The 13,239-nt window shown below is 37.6% G+C and overlaps 1 pseudogene; it reads right to left on the minus strand.

Annotated features, from left to right (window-relative positions):
- Positions 1-5,733: 5,733 nt before the first annotated feature.
- On the minus strand, positions 5,734-7,980 carry LOC118576419 (annotated as a pseudogene).
- Positions 7,981-13,239: the final 5,259 nt, after the last annotated feature.

Here is a 13,239-nt window from a genome sequence, read left to right on the forward strand (position 1 = left end):
TGTGCCCCACTGTCTTGAGAACCAATAATCAAGCCAAATTCCAAAATTCCCTGAAACCTGACGGTACACACCTATCCAGATCATCAAAGAACCACTGTTACATTTATAGTATTACAAAATGATGATGTTTAAATATTCAACATGATCTATAGAGATCTTGTGTGCTAACATTCAAATTTTAAACAACATTTCCCACTCCTCATCTCAACCAATTATTACTAAAGAGAAGATAAGGAGAATAATTGATTTCTAAAGCGTGATCTCGCTTCATGATACTCAGTTCTCACAGAACAATTTCTTATGTTGACCCATTTCTTCTGCTTTATCTCTGATATTATACAATGTTTTTAGTATTTTATATTCCAGTAGTCATTGTGAATAAGTCTTGTTGGGTATCTTAGAAGGAAACAGAAACTAGGAAATGATGCTCTATTTTATGTGTAAGTTCTTCTTACACCATTTTCTTAGTCATCTATTTTTTCTTTGCATTCTAGACTTGCACTGCCATTGAGAGAGTGTTCTAATGAATGTGGGCTGAGGAGCCTCTCTCACTGGATATGGACTGCAAAGAAAGCAGGACACATGTAGGACAAGTCATTATTGTGGGTGGTTGTGAGTCTTATTTATCATATGAGATGATAAAACAGGGTTAGTGATCTCATCTGGATTTTACTGTACACTTAAAGATCAACATTTAAGTTCAGTACCTCTGGTTCTGTAAAAAGCTGTCCTGAGGGGCTGAAATGTGAATAGAAAGGGATGTAAGAAAAAGTCTTTGGAGGCACACAAAACGAATTCCATTCTTATGTATGTATGTATATATGTATGTATGTATTTAATTAACTAATTAATTAATTAATTAACAGCCTATTTTTGCAGTTTCCACTCCTCCTCTTCTCTCAGTTCTTTCCCCTGGCTCTGCTCTGCCTCTACCTCTAATCCACTCCTCCTAGTTTCTATGCAGAAAATGTCAGCCCTTTCATGGATATCAACATTACATGACATTTCAAGTTGTAGTACAACTGAGCACATCACCATGTATTAAAGCTGGTTAAAGTGAAGCAGTATGAGGTGTGGGGTCTAAACAATATGCAAAGGAGTTAGAAAGAGCATTTTCTCAGAAAATTGGTAATTGATCTACCTCAAGACCTTGAAAAGTCATCTTTCAGGAGTGTAAATAAACTTTCCAGTAGTTCAGATTTGTATGGTATCCAGTTTTTTATGTAAAACAATTATTATTTTAATTAATATATACCATAAAGAATTTCACTGTGTCACTATCACACTTGTGGGCATTCCTTTTTTGGTATTTGCCCCTCTGTCACCAATATCTGTTGCTAATCTTACTACCAATTCTATTCCTCCATTCAAACAGATTCCTTCCTACTTTATGACGTATGTGGGCTTGTTCAATTTGTTAGACAAGTGTTTCCATTTAGTAGCTAAAATACTTGAATGTACATTCACATGCACAGTTCCTCAAAGTATTCCAATTACTAGACTTAAATCAACGTAAACTAGACAATGGTACTCTAACTGCTAGTAAAACAAACAGAATCAGTCATTAAAATTCTCCTAAACAAACAATGCCAGAACCAAATAATTTTAGCAGAGAATTTTTCCACACATTCAAAATTGAATTAATGCCAACACTTCTAAATTACCCTGAAAAAGGAAAACAGAAGGAACATTGGTTAGTTCATGTTATGAGCCCTGAGTCATTCTGATACTCAAGCTACATTATGCTATAACAATGAAAAAAGAATTATAGACTAATTTACCTTATGAATATTGGTACAAAATATACAATAAAATATGTCCAAAACAAATCCAAGAGTACATCAAAAGTACTATTATGATCAAGTAGGATTCATCCCAGAGATGTCAGGATGTTTCTGTCTAATAAATTCAATAAATGTATTCCATAAACCTCAAAAATAAAAACACAGCATCATCAGAGGCACAAAAGTTCTGTCACAGAATCCAACATCTCTTCATGATAAAAAGTCTTGGAGAAATTAGGGAATCAAGGCATGTGTCTGAACATAATCACGGAGGTTTACAGCAACCCTATAGGTGACATCAATTTAAATGAAGAGAAACTCAAATAAATTCTGCTAATATTAGGCACAAGAGGTTGTCACTCTCTACACAGTTATTGAACATAGTACTTGAAGTCTTACCTAGATATACAGGAAAACTGGATGAAATCAGGGGAGAAAAATTTGAAATGAATAAATAAAAAAATTATATGTAGATATTGTGAAACTATACATGAATGACTCCAAATATCCTGCTAAGGAATTCCAACAACTGATAAACACTTTCAGCAATTACCGGGATACACGATTTCCTCACAAAAATCAATAGTTGTCCTATTTACAAATTACAAATGGACCAAGAAAGAAATGAGGGGAAAAAACTTTCACAATAGCCAACACAAAAAAATATCTTGGGAAAACTCTAGCCAAGCAAGTGAAGTACTTCTATGATTTAAAAAAAAAAAAGAAATTAAAGAAAAGATGAAAAGATCTCCCATGCTCATAGATCACTAGAATTCCAATAATAAAAATTTTCAGCTTACAGAAATTAACCTACATATTCATTTCAACACTCATCATAATTCCTACACAATTATTTTGAGAAATAATTTCAGTTTTACTGGAAACAGAAAATCCCAGATAGCTAAAATAATCCTCAAAAATAAAAGTACAGTGGGAATGGAGAGGAGGAGCTGGGGGGAAGAAGGGGTGGGAGTGGGGAGGACAAGGGAACCCATGGCTGATGTATAAAATTAAAACACAAATATAATACATAAAAAAGGAGGAACAAAAGCACAGCAGCAAGTCTCACCATACACAAGTTTAAGTTGTACAACAAATCTATAGAAATACAATCCTTAAGGCATTGACATATAAACAGAGAAGTTGAACAATGGATCAAATTGAAAATACGTAAAAATCTTTATCTTTAATAAAAAAGTGAGAAGTACACTGTGGAATATAGACAGAACCTCCAACAAATACTGGTGATTGAACTGCATGTCGGCATGTAGAAGAATGTTGATTGAGCCATCTTCATCACCTTTCACAAACTCTGGTACAAATTGATTAAAAACTTCAAAATAAAACCATATACACTATTCCCGACAGAGGAGGAAGTGGGGAATAGTTTTGAACTCATTGGTATAGGAGATGACTTTTTGAACAGAGTAATGATATGGCATGCACAAAAATCAATAGTTAATAACTTGGAACTTAGGAAACATAAAAGTTTCTCTAAGGTAAATAACACAAGGTTTGAGGGAAAGAAAGCTTAGGGGAGCAGGAGATCCCAGCTGGATCAAGAATAGAAAGGGAGAACAAGGAATAACAGACCATGATAAATGAAGACCACATGAGAACAGGAATAGGCAGAGTGCTGGAGAGGTCCCCTTGAATCCACAATGATACATCCTCTGTAGACTGCTGGCAATGGTCAAGAGAAAGACTGATCTGACCTAGTCTGGTGATCAGATGGCCAAACCCCCTAACAGTCGTGCTGGAACTCTCATTCAATAACTGATGGAAGTGGATGCAGAGATCCTCAGTCAGACCCCAGGTGTAGATCCAGGAGTCCCATTGATGAGAAAGAGGAGGGACTGTAAGTGCATGAATTGTTGATACCAAGATTGGGAAATCACAGGGACAAATAGCCAAATGAATGGAAGCACATGACTTATGAACCAAAGGCTGTGGAGCCTCCAGCTGGATCAGGCTCTCTGGATAAGTGAGACCATTGAATAGCTTGAACTATTTGGGAGACACCCAGGCTGTGGGACCCAGACCTGTCCTTACTGCATGAGCTGGCTGTTTGGAACCTTGGGCTTACACAGGGACACTTTGCTCAGCCTGGAAGGAGGGGATTGGACCTACCTGTACTGAATCCATAAGGTTTAAATGAATTCCCAGGGGTGCCTTGGCCCTGGAGGAGATGAGACTGGAGGGGATGGGCTGGGGGGAAGATGGGGGTGGGGGCAGGGGTGGGGAGGAAAGGGGAACCCATGGCTGCTGTGTAAAATTAAACCACAAATATAATAATAATAATAAAACACTAAAAAAATTAAAAAAATAAATAAATAAAATAAAAAGCTAGCTTATCAAACAAAGAGGGACTCCTCCCTACCTCCCTGAGCTGGGAGGAGAGGCTGCTTGGGATGAGTCTACTGCCAGTTTGTACTATGCTTTGTACAATAAAAATTGTTGTTGCATTCTGGAAAAAAAAGAAAAGAAAAAAGAAAAAAAAACAATAGATACCAGAATGGAGAAAAGTTTTATCAATTCCACATCTGACAGAAACTTATAAACAAAATACAGAAATAAGTAAAGAAAAATCCCTGTTATGTAACAGGCTATGCCTGACAGAAATCCAGGTAGATTCCCTGCATAATTTTTGAAAAGAAAACCATTAGTGCACACACTAAGACCAATAATTCAGAAATAGTGCCTGATGAGACAGAAAAGCTCCTCTAAGGCAAAGGACACTGACATTTAGACAAAGCAGCAGGCTAAGAATTTGAGAAGATTTTTACCAAGTCTACACCCGACAAAGGAGTAATATGAAAAATATATGAAGAACAGAAGAAATTAGGTATCAAAAACCAAATAATCCAATTTTAAAATGTGGTACAGATGTAAACAAAGAATTCTCAGAAGAGGAAAGTCAAATTACTGAGAAACATTTAAAGAAATGTTATTTTGCCTCCTCTTACTGTATATTGTTTTGTCCTGTACTTTTGGGAATGGAAACATATGCATAGTGGATTTGAGAGAGAACATGTATAGGGATGGTACCTATGAAAATCCCATACTGTATTTAGTCTGTGTTCAAGTGCTCTCAACCACACATATTCACTTAGACATCAAAAAAGTACTCATATTTTATTTCAAAACATATTATATATTAGAGAAGAAAGGAACTTACCTTCTGTACTCATGTCCATTAGCTAGGTATTATAAAATGGGTGACTGAGTGGAGATTATAAGACACAATGTACAAAAAATCAGTTCATATGACATTGTTTAACATTATTATTAGAAGAAACAGTAAGTGTCAGGAGAAATGTATATCTTGTATTGTATCCTAAAAGATGTTCCTGTACCAACATTAAGCTTGTCTGTTGACAATTTTCTAAATGGTCTTATTAATAGAAAACACAGAGCTAGATATAGAGGTGAAAACCTGAGAATGATCAGAGAAATGTGAGCAGCCACATGCTAACGTCACCTCACCAACTCTGTAGCTTCCAAAAGCGAGATATTTCCTGTCAACCCACACCTGTATGCCTTTCTGTTCTGCCATCTGATTTGCTCTTTGTCCAGCTACATCATTTCTTCTTCCTGACTAATTCTGTCACTGCCCAATTCTGTCACTTCCTGTCTGTCTGTACAGACCTCCAGAACTCCATGGTTAACTAGTGTTGGAATTTAAGGCATGTGCCACCATGCCTGGTTCTGTTCGCAGTGTGGCCTTGAACTCATATAGATATCCAGAAAAATTCCTGCCTCCCAAGTGATAGATTTAAAGGTGTGTGCTAACATTGCATGACTTTTGAGTTTACTTGTAATAACTGCCTTTTTCCTCTGATCTCCAGGCAAGTTTTTTTTTTTTTTATTAAAGCACAAATAAAATACCACATTTCAGGACAAATAAAATATCACCACACTTGTCTGTTACTATTTATAAAAAGTTAGATCAAGAAAATGCTTTCTCCTTTAATTTTTGAAGAGAATTTCTCTCTGGTCTTAATAAAATTATGTAGCACTTGGGAACAAAGATGCATCCCAATAAGCCTGCATTAGAGGTCAAGATGGAGAAGACATCCACAGCCACCATGATCTTACCCTTGGTGCTGTGGTAGATGGGGAGAAAGGTAATCTAGACACTGAAGAACAACAGCATGCTGAATGTCAGCAACTTTGCTTCATTGAATGTGTTAGGGAGATTCCTGGCCAAGAAAGCCACAATGAAGCTCGCAAAGGCAAGGGAGCCGTGATATCCCAAGACACAGTAGAATAAAGTAACTGAGCCCTTATTGCACACGATTATAATATGGTCATGCTCAGAGTGTGTATCAATGTCAATAGAGGGAGGAGAAACTTGCAGCCAGATTGCACAGAGAAAAATTTGGATGATAGTGCAGATGGCAATGACATAGTTTGGTGCCCCTGAAACAAGGAAGTACTTCATCCTTCTTCCAAGGACTGTGACTTTGAAAGCCAAAGGCACAGTAATTCTTTTGGGTAACACTGTTGAAACAGCCACAGTGAATGCCACTCCAAATGTTATTTGCTGCAGAATACAGGATGCTGAGCTGGGATGGCCAATGAAGAGCAATGAGCATAGGAAACAAAAGATGAGTGAGATGAGTAAGATGTAGCTGAGATTCTTGTTATTGGCCTTTACAATGGGAGTTTCATGGTACTTCACAAAGACCCCAAGAATCACAGCTGTGAATGCAGAGAAGCACAAGGCCATTAAGGCAAGAGCCCACCCCAGGGGGTCCTCATAGGTCATAAAGATCACAGCTGTGCCAATGCACAGGGTCTGCCCTATATTGGCATACTGGTCCTCTGGACACTTCACACATTGATGTACATCTGATGGACAAAGGGTAGTGTTATTAGTTCATCTTCAGCATCTATTGACAGGAAATTTCCATTTTGAGTGTTGAAGTTTTGTAATATCTGCATTTTGTTCCTGAGGTTGTAATGGAATTATATGGATGCATGGTGATGCTTTCATTTAGTAATATTCATTATCTTTATGAGGAATGAAACCAAAGAATCACTTGTTTTGTCCACTTAACTGTATTGATGAGATCATTAGTTGTGTTTTCCGAAAGTAGTGATATTTCTAGTGCATTCTAAATGCTATGATAAAATGACTTACACTGGTGAAGTCACAGAAGCTAAATTCATCGACCAGTTTTTCTGAGTGTATTTTAACATCCCAGATCCCTAGAATTCAGTGCATCCTGAGATTGTTGTTTCTTTTATGAATGCTATGCCCATGAGAGATGGAGATGATGACTTCTACTGGGACAAGCTCTATGATACATTTTCTAGTGTGAATTTGCCAGTCCAAACATGCTGACATACAAGTAACACTAAATCAAATATGTAGGCTGTGTGTGCTTACAAATATTTATATGTGTGTGATCATGTAAAAGGAACAGAAGATCTCATGAACTTGAGAGTGCCTGGATTTACATGGGGAAAGCAAGAGGATAAGCATGAGACGAATGTTACATGAATTTAGTATTAATGTGTGAAAACAGCAAAAAGTAAATATTTACATAAATATGCCCCCATTTGTGTCTTCATCTGGAAACACAGTCACCCAACTCTCATGAACTGTTTTCAAAAAGCCAAAAACCTTTACTGAAGATAGAAGCCTCTATATATACTTAGCACTAAAAATCACTACATCTTGATTCCATTACTTTGGAAGCAGACAGCATCTTGCAACTTACCTAATTTCTATCTCTGGGAGATTTTGAGAGTATCCATGTGTACTCAGGCTAAGTAAGCAGTGATGACCAGTATGAGTAAGATAACACAATATGCTTAAATAGGAATTATATCATACAATGTTTATGTTGAGCAATATTCCCCTATTAATTATTTGTAACACCCACTGTGGCATTGTAATTTCAGTTGAGCTTAATCATTGGGTAATTGCAGAAAGTGATGATGCACTTCCAGGATTTTAACTCATTATATCTATAACAAAGCATTTAAGGGCACAAGCTATCCACTAAATTGTTTAAGGAACTGGAAACTTGGCTCAGCTGAGGAGATAATGTATTGCTATTGCAGAAGACCCAACTTCAGTCCCCAGAACTCATATCAAGTCTCTCATAACTACCTGTCACTCTAACTACAGGAACATTGGATCCCTCTCACCTGCATCTGCACTGGGTTGGACATAACTATCCATCTCATGTACATACACACAAAGTAACAATAAAATATTTTTGTTTAATTTGTTTTATTTATTATTAAATACCCTTTATTCTTATTGTTTTTACATTTAAAACAATTTCATTACACTTTGCTTAGTTAGATTGGTGAATGTTGTACATGGGAGTACATGGAAGTCAGAAAGCATGTCTAGAAGTAGTCAATTTTCTCCTACTAACTGGAACGTGGGGGTAAACTCAGGTTATCAGCTTTAGTTGCAAAGGTTTTAACTGCTGAGCTATCTCACAGGCCCTAAATGTTCTTTGAGTACTTTCATTTTATTTTCTTAAATTACAGAGCATTGAGAGAAAAACTGTGTGTCTGCCATTTGTATTTAGCAGTCCTTAATCAAATAATTATTTGACAAAAATGGGCTGTGTAGGTGAAAAGACATTTTGAATTATTGTGGCTAATTGTGTTTCATAAAAACCATTTTATTCTATTACTTTGTGACAGTAGTACCTGGGTACTGTATATAAAAACACTGAGTATAGGACTACTCATATTATCCACATCATGTGTCAACATGTATCCTCAGTTTCCTCAATTTTTTTTATAATTATTATATTTGTGTTTTAATTTTACACATCAGCTATGGATTCCCCTGTCCTCCCCACTCCTGCCCCACCCCCATATTTCCTCTACACCCTCCCTACATTCCCACCTCCTCTATGGCCAAGACTACCCTGGGGATTCATTTAAACCTGGTGGATTCAGTACAGGCAGGTCCAGTCCCCTTCTTCCAGGCTGAGCAAAGTGTCGCTGTGGAAGACCAAGGTTCCAAACAGTCTGAACTGGATTCACTGTAGGGCCATGCCTGAGGCCCCTCTGGGAGTTTCCCCGAAGACTGAGGCAAAGTATTTCCTTGTCTGTCCCTTGTTTATCTACATTCATTGGTCCAGTGTCTTCCCTTACCACACTTTCTACATACTCGAGAAGGAAGGGGCATTCTGTTGTCATTGTTCATTAAAGAAATATTGTATCTGGAAGTGCCCAGTTTACAGTCCCTTTTCAAATGTCCTTGCTTTCCACATCCAAAACATGTGACATTACTCAAACCTCTTGAAATTGCTTCTCCTATCCACATATTTTCATAATAATGAGCCTCAACATTAACCATGTCTCTAATCCAATCTTCCAAAGGTGTAGATCTTGCCTTTAATGGACTGATTATTCTCTTGCATGCTGCATTTGTGTTCTCAAAAACCAAAGATTCAATTATTATCTGGCTAGCTTCTGAATTCGGGGCCATTCTATTTACTGCTGAAGTCAGTCTTTGTAAGAAATCTGTGAAAGATTCTTTTGGACCCTGTATAACCTTTGTAAATGACTCCATTTTCTTTCCTTGTTCCTCAACTCTGTCCCATGCATTCAAGGCTGCCATTCGACATAGAATTAGGGTTTGGATATCATATAAACATTGTGTTTGTGCTGCAGCATATTAGCCTTTTCTCACAAGCTGATCCTGGAAGACTTGTATACCTTTATCCCTACATTGTTTTGCTATGTTTTTAGCTTCCTCTTTGAACCACATTTGCCAATGGAGCTGTTGTGCAGGATCCAGAAGAGCCTGTGCCAGCTCCTGCCAATCCTGTGGTATAATCCTATTATAAATTGACCAGGAGTTTACCATTTGCTTTACATATGGGGAATGTATGCCATAAGATACTATTGCCTCCTTAAACCTTTATAAGTCTAACATTTCAACTGGAGCCCAAATATTTTGTATATTCACTTGACCAGGTAGCTGTTGTATGGTTAATAGATAAATTAAGGGTGAATGTTTAACTTTATCATCCATTCTTGAAACAACTTCACTGTTAATTGGTTCTGCCTGAATATGAATTTCTCTATAATTCATTTTATCAGGTTTAACAAGTTTTTCTAAAATTTTTCTCCTGGCACTTAAATTGACTGTCTTTTGAAATGGTAAAATAAGGATAAGAAGAGTAATAATGTGCATAATTCAATCAACACTAATCTTCTCATATGGTTGTTCCATTGTCAGACTGCCTAAAATTTCAAACAAAGCCCAAATTTCTCCCAATGTACACATAAAACCCATTTTTTTAATGTGAAAAAAAATTCTCCTTTAAATGCTTTCCTTTAAAATATCTGATATTATTGACTTACCAAGTCTGTGTAGAACAGTAGAAATCCAAGGGAATTTCAAAACAGTTACCTAGACTCTGAGGTGGGAATCCAGAAAGAGAGAGAGAGAGAGAGAGAGAGAGAGAGAGAGAGAGAGAGAGAGAGAGATTAGCCATGTTCTGGCTAAAAGATTGAATCCAACCACATATTCCTGCTTGAGCCGAGTTGAGCCTGGGCTCTGCCTTCCTTAAACTCTGACAAAGTGCATTGGTGTTTTGGCCAAAAGCAGCCTATCTGCAGTTGCACCTAGATACTGCAATTAGCGGTAGCTTCCACAGGCCTGAGTTATTCTTAGCACCGACTTTTTAAGCAAGTATCTCCAGTTGCAGGTAACTGCTTATAGCTAAGATCGGTTGGGCCTGAGTGCTAAGCCAAGCTAGGCCCAAGCTAAGGAGCTGGGTCCAAGCTAGGGAGCCAGGCCAGAGCTAGGAAGCCAGACCCACTGCCAAGCCAAGCGGTTTTTAATGAATTATTGCCCCACGTTGTGTGCCAAATGCACATGTAACCATCTTGTTAAATAAGAAACACTGAGTCAATTGCAGAGTTAAAAGCCAAGAGGTCAGAGCAATACCTGAGAGCTGACAACCTTACCCTTCACTGCTGCTGCTGTCTTTCCTCTACACAAGATGCCTACTTCCTGTGTCCTGCCTTTTATATAGACTTTCTGTCCTGCCTTCTCATTGGTTGTAAACCCAGCCACATGACCTCCTCATCACTGCCTGTACAGACTTCCAGGTCTTCTATGGTTGGTACTGAGATTCAAGGCATGTGTTGCCATGCTGGCTGTATCATTGAACACACAGAGATCTACCTAGCTCTGCCTCCCAAGTGCTGGGATTAAAGGAGTGCACCACTACCACCCAGCTTCTTTTCTGGCTTGCTCTGACCTCAAGGCAACTTTATTAACATACAAAAATATCACATTTCAGGACAAATAAAATATCACCATAGGGGCAAACTATAGACACTGATGAAATTCACAGAATTATAAGAATGTTCTTTTAAAATACTTACTTCTCCAATTTGGAAAATCTAAAATAAATGAATAATTTTATCAAGTTCTCCATACCAAACTTAACTCAAGATTACATATAAAATTTAGTTAGACAGTAACCCCAGTGAAGTAGAAGCAGTCATTATGAGTATCCCAATGGGAGGGGGAAAGTCTTTGGTCATACAGTTTTGTGTAGAATTGAACTAAATATTCAAAGATGAGTTAATACAAATTCTCCAAATCTTCCTCAATTCCTTTATGCCTAATTTATTTTGTGATGTAGATTTATGTTGATACTCAAGTGACAGAAGGCCCAATAAAGAGAGAATAGCCAACCAATTTCCCTTGTGATAATCAATACAAAAATACTCAATAAAATAATTGTAAAACTAATCCAATGCGTTATTAACATTATCATGTCAGAGATGCAGGGATGGATTAATATATGAAAATCAATTAATATATCAATCACATAAACAAACTGAAAGAAAAAAGAAAAAGCACATGATGATGTCATTAAATAAGAAAAGGCTTAAACAAAATCCAACAACTCTTCATCATAAAAGTCCTGGAGATAATAGTGATGTAAGGAACATACCTCAACAGAATGCAGTTTACAGCAAGTCCATAGCCAACATTTTTAAAAAGGTGTCTGTAATGCTAACATCTTTATAATGAGTATTTTTATATCTTTTTAAAAATTTTGTAAGACAATGCAAGTGTGAATGTACATGGAAAAGATTTCTGGATCAAGAACAGAAAGGGAGAACAAGGTATAACAGACAATGATAAATGAAGACCACATGAGAAGAAGAAGAAGCATCTATGGCCATACCACCCTAAACCGCCCAATCTCGTCTGATCTCAGAAGCTAAGCAGGGTCAGGCCTGGTTAGTACTTGAATGGGAGAATAGGAAGAAGCAAAGTGCTAGAGAGGTCCCCAGAAATCCACAAAGATACCTCTACTGTAGACTACTGTCAATGGTTGAGAGAAAGCCCGAACTGACCTAGTCTGGTGATTGGATGACCAAATACCCTAACACTCGTGCTGGAACTCTCATCCAATAACTGATGGAAGTAGATGCAGTGATCCTCAGCCAGGCCCCAGGTGGACTCCAGGAGTCCAGTTGGTGAGAAAGAGGAGTGATTGTAAGAGCTAGAATTGTTGAGGCACAGGGACAAATAGCAAAACTAATGGAAACACAAGAACTATGAAACAAAAGCTGTGGAGCCCCAAAATGGATCAGGCACTCTGGATGAGTGAGACAATTATCTTTAGCAGGAATTGGGCGATGGAGTAGGAGGTCATCTGACTAACTTAACAGAAAGACTCCGAAAATTCATTTTTTTCACGAACTCTATGTGTAACAGTGTGTCTCTGTGTGTGTGTGTGTGTCAATGTATTTGTGTGCATATATACACTAATTTTTGCCCAAAGTAAGTAGGAGAGTTATTATTTGAGATTTGAAGGCCTGAAGGATTTGGGCATAGATTCTGAGCCAGTATGAAGATAATATCTCAGCTGTCTCATGAACTGAACAAGCACCCAAAGTCACAAAATGAAAAGGAAACAGTTTGAACTGAGGGATGAAGTCACTAGTAAGATGAACAGCAGATGTTGATGACAGAAGAGCAAATACTGACAAAGGATATGATACATGTGTCAATTGTCAGAATAAAACCTCCCTTGCTGTACATTAATTAAAAATGGTTATTCCACACAAAACAAAAACTCAATTCCATGCTGAATCTGAACCACTGGAAGGTTTTTTGCACCACCCATGTAAGCTCAATTTTCTCTGTCTTTTTATGAAAGAATCTACCTGTCACACACCTCTATATCTACATCTTAGGCCCCAGGGGGGATCACCACAAAAGTTCATGGACTTTTTACATGTTTATTACTAAATGTACAATAAGATTCAGAGGAGAACAGTAGTCCTGGTAGCCTCATCTCAAATACTAAATAGGACATATCACCACCCCCAACAAAGTCATGCCCTACATTTGCCCTACATTCTCTGCAGGACATATCCACAGAGAGAGGCTCTTCACCCCATACTCAGCAGAACATTGTCACAGTGGCAGTGC

The sequence above is a fragment of the Onychomys torridus genome, unplaced genomic scaffold (assembly GCF_903995425.1).
Source record: "Onychomys torridus unplaced genomic scaffold, mOncTor1.1, whole genome shotgun sequence".
Taxonomy (NCBI): domain Eukaryota; kingdom Metazoa; phylum Chordata; class Mammalia; order Rodentia; family Cricetidae; genus Onychomys; species Onychomys torridus.